This window comes from Poecilia formosa, unplaced genomic scaffold, assembly GCF_000485575.1.
Source record: "Poecilia formosa unplaced genomic scaffold, Poecilia_formosa-5.1.2 Scaffold27, whole genome shotgun sequence".
Lineage (NCBI taxonomy): Eukaryota > Metazoa > Chordata > Actinopteri > Cyprinodontiformes > Poeciliidae > Poecilia > Poecilia formosa.
The window spans coordinates 3,551,520-3,566,890 of record NW_006799966.1 but is presented as its reverse complement, the minus strand read 5'-3'; the positions used below and the strand labels follow the sequence as shown (position 1 = coordinate 3,566,890).

At 36.8% G+C, this 15,371-nt stretch overlaps 1 long non-coding RNA gene across 1 annotated transcript; it reads right to left on the bottom strand.

Moving 5' to 3' along the window:
* Nucleotides 1-2,522: 2,522 nt before the first annotated feature.
* LOC107835852 (uncharacterized) lies at nt 2,523-9,574 on the bottom strand. Its single transcript, XR_001661677.1, has 2 exons — nt 9,486-9,574; nt 2,523-2,993 (listed from the first exon to the last, which is right to left on the bottom strand). It is a non-coding gene; the product is annotated as an uncharacterized LOC107835852 (long non-coding RNA).
* Between the last annotated feature and the right edge of the window lie 5,797 nt (nt 9,575-15,371).

Here is a 15,371-nt window from a genome sequence, read left to right as displayed (position 1 = left end):
GGCTGGGCCCATATTTGGAGTTGCTCTTCTCCTCCATCTCTTTGCCCACTCCAACAGTTTATCACAGACAACGTCTATGTCCACTTCAGTGAGGAGTTACAAAAATATGCAACTACATGCACACTCAAGAGGCTTACAAGGATCAAAGTAATTGGATGTTGCATTTAATACCGATGCTTTATTTTTTGAGGATTGTTGTGCTTACTGTTGTTTTTGCTATTCCTCTTGGTCTCCCTACATTTTCCTTTTTTTCCATCTCTCTCTCTCTCTCTCTCTCTCTCTCTCTCTCTCTCTCTCTCTGTCTCTCTGTCTCTCTCTTATTTTTGTCTCTTTATGATTGTTGTGACCTTCTGAACCAGATGTGGGCTGTAATGACATTTAATTTATAAAGTCTGCTGTGCAACATGGGGGAAATCCTACTTTTCGTCTTCAGTACTGCAATCTGTCAATCACATTGCAATGCAACCACTGTTGTTATGCAGTTTACTAAACAGAATAGACAAATGAACAGCAATTTTGTGGAAGCCCCAACGATCACTATATTAGAACATTGTTTTGAACATTTGCCTTCTTATTAGAAAAATGAGAAGGCATTTTAGTTAAGCGGTTGGCTTCAAGTTAGCTAACCAAACAGAAAGCCCTAATAAAATACTCAACTAAAATTAGCTTGTTCAACCTCCGTTGCTCTATAAAAAGCAAAGTGGGACAATATTTTGCATAGTGCACACTTGAAAATAAAAATTTTTGAGTGCTACATTTTTTATTAAATCTGTGTATTAAACATCTTACCTAACTATTAATATTTACTGCCCAAGATCAGTGAACTGAATTTGTATTTCTTTGTTTTGTTTAAGACCAAAACTACGACAGGGTTTACTGTGTTGTGTTAGTTTTAGGTAACATTTAAAGAAATATCAATTGCATTGCTTACTTTTCTTGTCATATCTCAAATTGCCTGTCTCAGAAGGCTTCCCATCTGCACACTGGACGTGTTCGGACCAAGCTGTGCAGCAGCCCCGCGGTTCAGACAGAAGGCCCGTTGGTTGATATTTGAATGGTCTCTGTTTGTTTTTCTTTTGCTCCCGTGTGTGTATGTGAGCCCAGTATAAAGGACTGATTCCTTTTGAAGGGGACAGCACCAGGAAAGTAAGGGGGAAGGAAACACCGCTTTGGTGTTTTATATATTAACGGAATGACTTCCCTCAAATAAAGACGTGCTCCATTCTGCCGCCTGGTCTGGAACAAGCTGCATGTTTCCTGTCCTGAAAACCTTCGGTTCACTAAAACAATGCTCTGGGCCAGAGTTAGAGAGATGTCACGTCTCGAAGACGTGGCGTGTTGCTTTTGCGCGTCTCGCAGGCTAAAGCTGAGTCACATGTTTACAGTATGTGTGACATGTGAATGAACCTGCTCGACTGTGACATTTGAATTAATGTAAATTGTGGAACAATAGAGATGAGTTTTTGATCCATTGTGTGGACCACAATGCAAAGATAAAAGTGTTTTCTCTAAGGCTGTGAAGACTCTTTAAATTAACTTTTGCAATGCAATCAGTTGCAGTAAAAAAAAGTCAAAGATTTTATCTTCTAATAATTGAATTGCAAATTGATAAGTGTTCGTCTAAATTTGTGCCAGCTACCATGTCCAAAGAGTGAACAAAGGCTTCTCTTTGCTTCTGTCCATCGGGAGCCTGCAATGCAGATTCTCACTCGTGCAGCCGCCTCATCAAATTACACCTCTGCTCCCTCCTGTCATGTTGGCAAACAAAGGTCTTAAAGCGCACTCTGAGTGTAATTGCCTCTAATCTCAGACATAATGTGGCCTTTTATGTCAACCAGTTAGACAGAAAAGAGCAGTTGTTCTCTCTGCCTTTCTTTTTTTTTCACCACAACTTATCCTCTCCCACTTGTACTTTTGGAATAGATGTCTGAAAAAATATATATATGTTCACTCCTGTTTTGTTTGAGGTGGACTTTAGGTGTTGACAAAACTTCAACAGATTCTTGGTCGCATTAAAGGAAATACACAACTTTTTGACACTCTGTCAAATTACAATCAAAAACATCAATGCACAGCTTCAGGATTTTATGTAAAAAAGTTAAATATAACAGCTTTTTTATTTAGAAACCTGTGAATGTATTTACTTATTACCTTTAAAAGAATCTTGCATAATTCAGTTGTATGTAACTTTCTGTTCTGTGGAGATTTGCAAGAGAAGATTAGTAAGCAAACAGCATCACAGAGACCAAGGAAGACAAAGTTAGAGAGAAATTTATAGCAAGGTTTGGTTTTAAAACAACGTGCCAAATTTTAGCATCTCACTAAGCTCCGTATAATCTATCATCTGAAAACAGCAAGAGTGTGGCACAGCTGTAAACCTGCCACAATATGCCTAAGCTAAAACATCAGGCAAGACAATGATTGATCAAATATTAGAGGAACACAATAACGCTGCAGAAGGTGGAATAAGGTGGAAGCATCATGCTGTGGAGTAGCTTTCCTTGAGAAGAAACAAGAATGTCCATCCAATCAGATTTTTATTTATAAAAGGTAAAGACTTTCATAAATGTTTTATTTTTAACTTGAATTACGTCCTAGTTCGTGTTGATCTACCACATAATGTCCCAGTGAAATTCCTTAAAGTTTGCTGTTAAAGCTCAACAAAATGTGGAAATGTCTCAAAAGGTTTCTACATCCTTTTTTTCAAGGCGATGTAAAATGGGCTCAAATGTCCGCGATAGCGCAGCAGAGCCCAGTGAATTCCTCCACCTTTGACCTGAATTCTCTACGCGGTGAGCATCAAGCAAGTCTGCAGCTGGAAGAGTTTCTGTGGTTTGGCCAGGTGTCTCTCAGTGCTGCCCAGGACAAGGCCTCAGCGGGGCCTGGGGTTGGAGTCTTTGGAGCAGCATCCGTTCGCCTCTCTGCGATCTGAAATCTCCCGCAGACCCACCTGACTGGCGGTCAGCTGTAATTGATACAACACGATAGCGGTGCTGCGGGAGGGAAAGGAGAGAAAATGAAGACGTGTGTGAGCAAAGTTGGGGAGAGAAAGGGAAACATGGAGCTGTGGAGAAAGAAAAACCTGAGAGGAGGAAAGGAAAGAGGAGAGAAGATGGAAATTTTAGAAAAAAAAAATTCAACAGAATAAGTCTGTTGGTTAAAAATATGGGACGCATACTTTAATATGGTTTCCAGCGGCTTTGGCAGGCAAAATCGAATATAAAGACGAAAAAAACAATATTTGATATCTGCAGTTGTTCTGAGTGTTCTCAGTGGAGAGTGAGAGCGTGGTAAGAGGAGCTGGAGTGTTTCTAAAACCATTCAGCTGGGCTTTTTTTTTTTTTTTTTTTTTTAAGGGACCCAGCTGTGCGTCCTGGAGGTCCTGATCTCAAACTTGGGCAAAATCGTCCCGGTGTGGCCAAGTTGCAGCCTCCAAGCGTGGGGTAGCCATGACCTGATGTTTCAGGAGCCTCGGTGAATTGATGGGCCCCAGGAGAGCTGTCACAAGGGCCAATGAACAATCACCCATTCATCCCTGCAGCCACTGCAAGGGGGCAAATGCTCTGCAGCCCCACAAATCTTGCAAAAAAGACTTTTTAATTGGAATCTAATATGCACTGTGTTTTGATACTTAAAAAGTTGCAGTATTTCTTGTTTTTATAAGAAACACATTTGAAAATATATATTTTAATTTTAGAAAAGTATACTAAATTTTCCTTCCAAGGCCTGTATATATTTGGCCTTGCTGACCTGCTTTGAGCCAATCATGCTTCATCAGACGCCAAAATGCACGCTTCCTTTAAGGACCTCTGAGCCAGATCAGCCATCCAGATCAGTCCTTACATCGAGAAAATAGGTGTTTTCACTGCGTGCGCCCAAATTCACTTACCATGACCAAGTCAGCCAACCTTTCCACAGCCTAAGTTTCCTCTTTTGCTCCTGAAGACAAGGAGCTCGGAGGTCAACAGAACATCAGTTACATTTTTATGTGACTTACACCAGTTGGTTATTTATAGAGCTAAAGCAAATATACAACAGAGAAGGAGAGTAGCAGTTTAGGCAAGAGGCAGGTTAAGCTAAGGAACATCTGTCCTTTCAAAGGCATCTCCTGCCTGGCATGCCCAGTATCCACTCCTTGGGTGTCACAGAGCTGGCATGCAAGTCAAAACAAAGCTGAAGAGAGGGGAGTGAAGAACCTCATCCAGGGCCAGTCTTCCATGTCACCGAGTACAATGTGTTGTTCCCAGAAAAGTCACTTGACTCCAGACAGAGCCGGGTCGGTTGCACCGAGGAGCCAGGCCCCTGGAAGCGCTGCCTGGAAGCGCTGACAGGGGGAAAATGGCTAAATCTGGAATATTTACATGGTTGCTTTAATGTACCCATGTTGATTAATACGCACTGCCCCTTATAAAATAAATTCAAATTCAAATCAGTTGTCAAAAAGTACAAAATCTCTCCAATCTCAATTTTTTTTTTTTTTTTCTGATATTTGCTTTTCTGGATCATTTAGATATTTTTGTTTTAAAAATGTGTCATTCGGCAATAAATTAAAAAGAAGTCAAATGTTCATCCCAAATTATGAAAATGTCCAAAAAAAAAAAAGTGAAGAGGAGAAAGTGGAAAAACACAATGTCTTGGAAGAAAGAGAATGACTAGAGAAGGCAGCAGTGGTACCGGTGGTCAGTGGAGCACTCGGGCCGGTGACCCCCACTCTGGAGAGGGGGCTCCAACACATACCTGGAGAAGCATCAGATATCTCAGTGCGGAAGAGGGGAGTCCTGAGAACAGCATAAACTGAGTCTGTCTGTCTGTCTATTTATTGCTTGTTCATGCCTGAGTGAAGATGGGCATCAATACTTGAAGGAAATAGCAAACAACAGCAGTTCTATGAAAACGGTACATTCTCAGAAAATTGAAAGAAGAAAAACAAAACAAAAAGAATCAGAGTGTTCGTGGGGGTCACCAGGCAGAGGAAAGCAACACTACGAGAAATGCAGGAAGGCCTGATTGGTCAGTTTTGTGTCCTACATGTTGTTTCTCATGTTTTGTGTGATGTAAAATAAACACAAATGTTATCATCACGATCAATACATGGTCATGTGTAGTTGAGAAAGATTAAGTGGAATGACATTTGTTCTACATGTTACAACAGTCACCTGGATTCACTAAACAGCTGGACTAAGGAGAAATCCTAGTGAAATAATGTAGAATTTTATTTTTTATTTATTAAATTTTGAGCCAAAACTTCAAATGGTAACTTTGACACAAAACCAACACCATACATTACCAAAGCAGCACAACTACAGTGAACTATGGTGGTGGCCGCATCATAATGTGGGATTATACTTTCAGAGTTTCTTCTCAAGGCAGATGAAAATCTGACTGAAGTCAGTTTTGACCCAAAGGCTTCAGATGTCTGTTTGAAAATGGATGATTCTGCATCACAGTGAATCTAAATGTGCCTTCAAATAAATACAAGAATGATTTCACTGAAAGTAAATTCCTATTTTTGTTTGGTCTATCCAAGATTCAGAACTAAATCTGTGGGATCATCTGAAATGTTGATACAAAGCATATTGAAGGAACTTCATAGTTTAATTCTTCATAGTTTAATCTTTTAATGTATAAAAAAAGCGTCACGCTAACAAATGAATTCGCAGCTCAAAAATCCACTGTAACTAAAATTATAGGCTACAGCCTATTCCAAAATCAGAGTTCAGGATGCTTTTGTGTTGTTTCAGTTTTGTACAATGTCTTCCGTAGGCCAAGAGCAAGGAAGAGGACAAGTGTGAGGTGTGTGTTTGTGTAAGTCCATTGCGGTCTCTGTTTAGTCTGCATAGATGCTTCGTTATGCAGTCCTAAATCCAACCCTGCTGACACAGCCTGTCGGATCCCTCACCCCTCATTTCTCTAACTCTTTCGGACATGCATGAAAACAAACAGCACAGCAACCGTATGTAAAATTAATTTATGCACAAAAATGTGTACGTATCATTACAGAAGTCACATTGTCCCTGAAATGTTGATTTATTTATTTATTCATTTATTTGTATATTTATTGAAGCCAGTTTGAAGCTTGCGGTAAAGAATTTTTAAATCACATTTTTTAATCATTCTATGATTCATTTAATTCAAGATAGAGCCATTGAGAATAAAATAACTGTTTTAGGAGAAAATTGATCAAGAAGGGAAAAGAACACAAATAAAAGACAATAACACCTTTTACAAAATAAATACAACTGATATGCATGCAAATGGAGATTCAAACAATATTATGGCGGAATACACAAAGCAGACAAAAAATAATTTGAAAAACTGTCCAATTAAAAAGAAAAAAAAACATATTTATTTGAGAATGTCTGCTAATTTCTTGTCATAATATTTAAGACAAACATATACATTTCAACATATATTATCAAGTTCTACATATACTTGAATGTTTTTGCTAAATGTTTGTAGAAAAATTACTGTCCAGTTTTTATTTCTTGGAAGCACACTGATGGCAAAAAAAATCCAAACAACAGAGTAAATTTTGTTTGTCCAAACAAAAGAGTAAATGTTTGTATTTTAAATGTTTGTCATTAGAAAAAATATATAACTAGATATAAAATATTGACATTTTTGGATCATGTGCCCTAGTTTGCATTAAGTATTGCAACCCTGATTTAAATTTAAGGTGCTTGATGTTTTGCATGAAAAGCATGTTGCTGCTTTGCTCTCAAGATTATTTAATAGCTAACTATAAATCCAGCTGTAAAAGAAAATATATATTTTTTTCCCTCTTTAATGTTTAGCAATTTGGTGAATGCACTGCAAAACATGAAACGATGAGATTATAGCTGTATTAATGTGTGCATGTTACAGCTAAATCTTCACATAGATTAAATTAGATTTTCCTAAAAAATAATCAAGTAACTTCCTTAGACATTAAAGTGGAAACATTTGTTTAAAAAGCAAGACGATGTAAAAATGTTTTTAAGGTCTTACTTAATATATTGAACAATGCCCCTAAATTAAAATAATTAGTGAGATGTTGATCAGTCATCTAAGGGACCCAGTATTTTAAGAGAGTTGTTATAGTCAATAGACATTTTTAGACTATAAATATCTATTAACGATAAAAATAATGCAAATGTAAAGTTTTACAGTTATGATCACGTTATTCTTTCAAAGAAAATTGAAAAGAGATGCATAAGTTAAAAACAATATTCACCCAAATTTACATTAAGGTGTTTCTGATTCGTTTTCTATAGATAATTAAATTATTTTATTTATTACAACAGGAACTGCTTTGCTCTGACGGTAAAACAAAATCTGCTACAGGCCTATCATCCCAAACCTTTGTAACACGGTTCTCCTCTCAATGTTTTTAAATGAACAGAGCGGCGCAAAAAAAAAAAAAAAAATTGCTTTCCTCTCATACAGGCTTCTGTACACTCAAAGTAATTCAAGGTGCTTCCTGGGGCCACGTCAAATTCCACTCCTTGTTCCTGGTTTTTGTACAAACTCAGGCAAATGTCAGGAGAAGACTACACCAAACATCTCACATTTAATGAAATCCTGTAACTGCACTGGATCAGCGTTTTACCAAAAACTAAAACACTGAAGTCTAAATTTTCTGATCATTCAAAGTAAAAATGCATCTTCCGTGTGATCCTAACAAGAATACTATTAACGATTTCACATATTTTTATGTGTTGACCCAAAAAGATTTAGATCAGAATTACATGATGTGTAAAAAAAATCTTGTTTGATTATTACTGATTATTCAACACATTAAAATTTAAATAATAAAAAAAGAGAGAAACAACTAATCAGGATAATTATTGAAACACTTATATATATAAGTGTTTCAATATAATATATATAATATTATTCAATATAATATATATAATTATATAATTGAAACACTATAACAGATGATTCATCATCATCCGTCCAAAAGAAGCGTTCACTGTTATGTCATTTATTGTGTTTAAAGCACTGGAAGCTTAAGCCTGAGCCCGATGATCTGGCTGCCTTTGAGCAAACAATCGTCCCATCAGGCATAAAGGCCCTCACACGTTCACACTATAAGTAGGGATTTTTCATGGCAGTGAGCACAAAAATCTTGGGGTCAGGATCAGAGTCGGTGAAAAATAATTAGGTCATGCTCTTCAAAGCTGATTTATTAAATGGTGGTTAATTATTAAGGCAGCAAAGAATGCAGCATAATGTCTCCCTAATGTTTCTTTATAGACTATGTATTTGCGTTTATTAAAAATAAGACTAAAACAGTTAATAAAATATGATAATATTTCAGTATGAAAAAAATTATAAAGCTGAATGTTGTCATATGTTGTGTTTCTTAGCTCAAAATACTTAGAAACATAAAATGAATTCCTTCTTTATTGCTAACTAATAGTGTTTATACTTAGTAATTTGCTGCTCTTGTGAAGGTTTGTGGGATATGCCACTTGTGAAATGCCATATCAAACACATGTCATGAGATTTGTATTCTTCATTATTAGCTTCTTACTTTTTATTATATTTATTTTTAGATGTATTAATCTTCAAAACATGTATGCCACTGCCATTACCAAGGAATTAGAGATTCAGTTGGTTTTTGTTTGTGAGTGGCTATGCCGTCAGATAACATTGAATAACACCTAAAATAAATATTTAGGAATAATTACATATCATTTTAAGATGAAAGCTTATTTTCTTATTTTGAAGAACAATTATATGTTGCACTTCTTTTTTTTTATTTGTGTGCGTTTTGTGTTTTTCATGAGCTAAATTTAACAGTAATCCCCGGCTTGTCACAGTCGCACTGCAGTTCGATGATTTAAGCTGACCTCTGCGACCTTTAGGTCAGCATCAACATTGTTTCAAGGTGCCAGACTGAGGGCAAGCAGTGACACAATAAAGTATGTTGCAACATTGGGCCTGTTCAATAAACTGCCAGTAACTGAGGTTAGGACCTCAGTCATTTTTCATCGGCTAATTTTATACATTTAATTGTTGTTTTGACTATAAAGTTGGCACTGTGCAATTTTGCCAAAACTGAGAGGAAAAAAACAATAACCTCTGATCCCATGCTGGTGGTTTCTACCTTACAGCGCTCCAAATATTTAGAGTAATACCTGGTTACTGTGTAATAACTGACAATACGAGCTGTCAGGCTCTGCCCTGCAGCTAATTAAAAAGTTTCTCCTCTTTTATTTGTTTGCATACACTCTGAGAGCAAACTGGAACAGTCAGGCGTGGGGGGCATGATGAGCATGCCATGCCTCCTTAAATCACTCCCCTGAGCCTAAATGCTGACACTACTGCAAGACTCCCCAGAACGCAGTATGTGCAGGCAAGATCACAATCATTGCATGATGAAGTTGATAAATTAGTGAAGAAAAAAAAAAACAACAATCATTTCTTTCTTTGGACTTCAGCATTTGAGACACAACAAATTCCTCTTAGATTGAATAATTTAAAGCATATTTACTCACTGTATCAGAACAGCAGCCGTTTGGTCTTTCTTTATTTTTTCTTCTCCTTTTTTCCTTGTCTTTATGTGTCACTTGTGTGGCCGTCCCAAAAATGATACCAAGACAGAACTGGCATGGAATAAAAGACATTTTTTATTGTTTAGCAGCAGACGCTGCGGCCATCAGCAGCTTTGGCCTCAAAGCTCTCTGCTGCCACCTATCTGCACGTCAAGTTGAATCTAAAAGAGCTTCTGAGGAGTGTGGCTTATGCTGACTAATAACACGGGATCAGTTGTCAAAGAGAGCTTGCTGTTTGTTGTCTGTCCGACTGTTTTTACTTTGCAGACTATTACATTTTCACAACAATAAGAGACATTGTTTAAAGATACTCGTTTCAGTTTGAATTTTGAATGACTTTTATGTCCCATCTGTGAGAATATTGAGATGTTTCACAATGACAAAACTTACGGTTTATCCTTATGTTCCCTTGGTTCTGCTAAAAAAGACAAAATGTAAAGTGCCCTTTGAAAGAGGTAGCTTATCAATTTTTATGGATTCCATAGTTATAAAAAACTGAAAGAAAAAAAAACGTTGCAGTTTGATCTTACAAGAAGAAGAGAACAAACCTGACAAAACTATAGTTTTTTGTTTTGTTTTGTTTTGGGGTTTTTTCAGTACTGGTGTATTTCTGCTTTGGAAATTTCATGTGGATACTACATTAGTCCTGAAAGTAGCATTTTTAATTGTCTTCATATTTTAAAACACTACTCCATTTTAATTACCTTTGGCTCTAGACTCATGGGTTTCAAACCACACACTTAGCTTAGTTTGCTCTGTTTTCATAAGCAGTGATAAAATGAATTTGGTCCTTATCAGATTTCTGCCAGGTTAAATTTGGCATGGTTTGATAGCCCATTAGAAACTGCTGAAACTAAAAATAAGTAGTAATCTAATCCTGGCAAATGTTTCTTTAAAACAAGATATTAGTGAGTAGATTTTCTCCATGAATCAAAGAGACAGGTTTTTTCAGTCTTCAGCTTATGGCAAAGATTTTCATCCACTTTACTATGCAAACAATCATCTGTCTTGTTTAAGCAGAACTTTTCCTGGGTAATTGACTTTTTAAAGTCACTAGTCAAGCTCCTTTTGATCTCTATCAGCAGCATTTTATTGCACTCTATGTAGTGCAGATAATTCTCCACAGACTTTAAATTACATACCTTAAAAACTGCAATGGAAAACTTTCATAAAAAAAAAAAAAAAACGTTTTTTTGTTGTTTTTTTTACAAATTTCACTTTCTCTAAGTCGTGATAGCATAACACGAGACAGATAATTGGTGAAAATGATTTGTTTTTCACCAAATCATTTCCTTGTGCTCTTATTGCCATCTGCAGAAATGCACATCTCTTGGTCAGAAGCAACCATTCAGAGCCAGGAGGAAGGTCTTACTACTGCCAATCCCGCTTATGTAAGTGCTGCAGGTGTGCTAATGGCAGAGAAACAACTTACCATTACAGGAAAACTGTTTATCCGCTGTTATCTTTATCTATGCTAACTAGGCTGCACATTCAGAGAAAGGCTGTGTTGTGCGGAAAGAGCTGTAACATACAAACTGGGAGAGTGTAAGCAGCCTGTACATGAGCCTGATTGACAGTGATAAGACCCTCCTCCTGGCTCTGACTGGTTGTTTCTGACCAGGCGCGGTGCATTTCTGTAAATGGCAGGGGGAGCTCAATTTTTATTTTTATTTTTTTTACAGATTATCTGTATGATATTATACTGTCAGGATAAAGTGAGAGTTTTAACAATGTGTAAAAGAATGAAATAAAAAATAGCTTCTGCAGCTTTAAAGACAATCTGTTGGCCTCATCTGTCCAACCCACTCAGACAGCTGGGATCCAGGCTATACTCAGAGCCCCATCACCACAAACAGATTCGTCACCACAAACAGATTGATTAATTTCCCCTGTGGGAGATTTGATCCTGTCAGGTCACTGTGCACATGGGGGAAGAAAGGCTATTTTTCTTCAACAAAACCTCACTCCTGTCAAAAGAACGTCGCCCTGCATATGTCTCATGGTTTGTGCTGACAAACGAAACAGTAGCAGCTAAAACTGCTGTCTGAGCGTGTGACACACTCTCCCAGACCACTGAAAACATTAAAAACAGACGGATGAGGCAACATATTGCATTAATTTACTCATTTGACAAATAGCTTTGGAATGACTGTCCTCATCCAGCTGTTCGTAAGCCGCTACCATATAAGTAGTTGATCGAAGGATACATGTTTTCTTATTTAGGGACAGGAAATGATAGAATGACGGAGACTAACTCAAACCATATTGAGACGACTGTAGAAACCACAATGACAAATACTTCAGGGATGATCTTAACTGTCTTGTCGTAGTAAATCATCGTTTTTGCTTATCCCATTCCTAGAATTTCTTGGACTTTGGCAGACATTCTTTATAAATTAGAGCATGTTGCTTAATATTGTTGTTATTATCAGTAAGTTGTTTTCTAATTCTTATAGAATCCTATATTTAGGGACAGCCTGACTATCAGGGGATTCAAGTTCAATGCTCTATGAATGCCCCAAGTGGTCAAATAATTATAGCTGAATAAATCAGAAAATAGTTCAGATTGCTGCCTGCTGGAGCTTTCCAAGTCGTTGACAATGTAAGCTGAGTGAATTTTCAGCACCAACAGAGCCTCTGCTTATATTAGACTATGACTTCCATGTAATTTTTTGACAGGGGCACCTACGTTTGGTTTCACAGAAATGCATGTCTTCCGCTGCAAAATGTTTTGAACATATCCAAAAATATCTGTGGCATTAAAGCTTAACTGATGATCATTTAGAGTATAGAAATGCACAGAGAAACTGGCTAGAATTACGTAACTTTTGGTTCATCAGCCTTGACCAGTGACTGCTCAGCAGGCTAGCTTTGTAGTCACAAAGTATCTCACCAGAGTTGAATAAAAACTGCCCAAAAAGCTAAAAATTGCATTTTTTCACTCAACATCAATGAGTTCCTAAATAATAGTATGGGTTTTAAATAAGGGCCACAAGTTTTATTTTATGAGGAAGATGTGCAAGAAGGTGAAAACTGAGCATCTTGTAAGAAAAAAATTTAACATCGAGAAGGTTTAATTCTGCCTCTACTGCTGGAACTAAAGCTGAATTAATGCTGGAACTAAAACATGTCCTGCAGTCTTATGGCCCGTATTATAAAAGCTTACACAGTTCGGTTTACAAAAAAAACAATGACACTTGCCGAGCACAGTCATGACGATTAAAAGTGTCATTAATGTTCATAATTAAAATAAAGTGTTGCTGTCCTTTTTGTCGCTCTTGTCAGAAGTGAATAACATCTTTGCAATTTTACATCAATTTTACATGATTTCACTGCCAGTGAAAAGACTATTTGAAAACAGGGATGGATTACGGAACATACCTGGGAATCTTGCACTGGATCCTAAGAGCTCTGCTCAAAGAATTTATGCTACATAGACTCATATTGGGTTTATTCATCTCCTGTCTGAATAGTATACATTTGTATCCACAAAAATCACCAGAACGTATTATTTAAGGGTCTATTTTTTCAAAATGTTCTCATGGAGCATATACTCTTAGACTCCCTCTCAGTAATAACCTATGGATGACTAAACGTTATGCACAATGTTTTGCCCAGGAGCCCACAAGAACATAAAGTGCCCATGGGCTTAAAGGATTACTCTTTTAAAATATGTGTTATGTGTTAAAAGGATTTTTTTTTTCCCACTGTCACCCTGTAGATACAAAGTCCATAACTAACTGTGTGCCAGTTGTGCCGTCTCCACTGTGAACTGTGCATGTCAAGTGCACTGATGGATGATTTTGGTTTTTCAAAAATAAAAATGCTCTCACAGTTTGATCACTAGGATTACTGAAGTTACAAAAAGTTTTTTTTTTTTTTTTTTTTTTTTTCAAACTGTGGCCAGGCTCAGGTTGACCTTTTCCTGTACAACATGTTGAGATATGTTTAATTAGTGCTGCAGTATAGAGAGTTACTCTACTTTGACCATTCAAGCTTTCAACCTTTGCCTATCATAGGGAGTGGTTAATTTAGAAAAGTTGGCAGTGTTTTGGACATCAAAGGTCCAAATTCTCAAACATGCACACATAGAGATTTCAGTTTTATTAATGGTAGCTAGGCCAACTCTGCCTAGTCCTATGATAAATTATTAATTACCTGTTCTGTACTTAAAGAGAATTGAAAATAGGCTAAAATCAGTGTTGGAATGTCAAAGTTTTTTCAAATGTGGGCATCAGAAATCAGTCAATGATTTGTTTTTGGTTCATCTTTAACAGGAGGCTGAGGCTGGAGTCTTCTTTGAAAGAAAGACTAGGAATATACACACTTGTACGGTGGAGTATTATTACAATGTTATAGAACAACAAGAAACCAAGTTTATGATCAAAATTTTTTGAACCCACATACATGTGTCTGCCAAACTTATGAATTTCTGAAACCAACTGACCTTCAGATGACCTATTGAATATCTGACATTAGGTGCAAATGAAAAAAAACAAAAAAAAAACAGTTTAAATAGCTTTACTCTGCGTCTGGTTAATTAAATATCCATCATGCTTTGCGGTGTGCTTTGATTTCCCTAAACCCTTGCAAACTCAAGAGCTGAACTGCATATACCAAAAATGGTGCAGTTGAGAAAACAGATTAGCTGCTATGACCACATCTGCAAGCAGCACATGTAGTCAGGGGAGAAAACATGATCCTGGTTAACTGCAGCAGATAATGGCAGGGCTATGTTTATATTTGTTATTGGCAAGGGACACCTCAGCCAACTTTTTTTGTCTAAACGGGACCACTACGAGTCTCGAGACTTGGTGTCAGAGTGAAGTGAAACAGAAGAGCTTGAAAATGCTAAAGGGGTCAATGATGTCAAGAGTTTATGATTACAGAGAGGAGGGGGTAGAGCGCCACAGCATGTCAATGAGGCACAGCAATAATGTGGTTGAACAAAAAAAAAAGAAAATGCATAAAAAGCGAAACAATAGAAAGTGTTTCCTTATGTGATTCTTGCTCTGATTACTCCATTTATTATAACGCATAATGTCATGTTTCTGCCAATCAGCCCGCTGTTTATGCTTCACACGATAAAGTGTGCGGGGTAAAGTTGAATGACATTAACTTTAGATTTAGACGAAACAATTTGTTTGCACATTTGATGAAATTGTGCAATATTTTCCTGCTTGAGGACACAGCTACAGCAATGCTCGAATGTTGCCAAATATTCAGTTCTGGACATGGACCACCGCATACAGGAGGAGTTTAAGGGGTTTACAAAAGCAGGAAGAGGATGCTATCGGATATCCTCAGAGCCCAAACAAAACAACAGATTTTTTTCTTAGACATATATTAAGTACTGTTTTTATTTTTATTTATTTATTTATTTATTTTTAATTTAATGAGGAAATTGCAACAACCTGAAAGACAAATGCACTCTATACAGTGCCTTCCACATGTGTTTACAGCTCTGGAATATTTTCCTGTTTTGTTTTTTTTTTTTTTTTTTTTTTTTTTTTTTTTTTTTTTTTTTTTTTTGTACAGCCACAAACTTGAATGTGTTTTATTGGAATGTTAAAGAAAAAAAAATATTTTCTGCATATATAAAGTCATTTACATGCAAAAAGCATGGTATCCTCTCTACTCTGATTCCCCTAAATAAAACCCACCTTAACCAGCTGCCTTAAGGTGCAGTCTAATTAGTAAATGCAGACTGAGGAACACACCTTGCAGGGCAGCAAATGTTTAAAGGTGAGTTAGATTGTAAAAACAATACTTCAGGCTTTATACGTCTTGCGGAAAAAGTGTGTGGAAAGCAGAAAACCTGTTGAGACA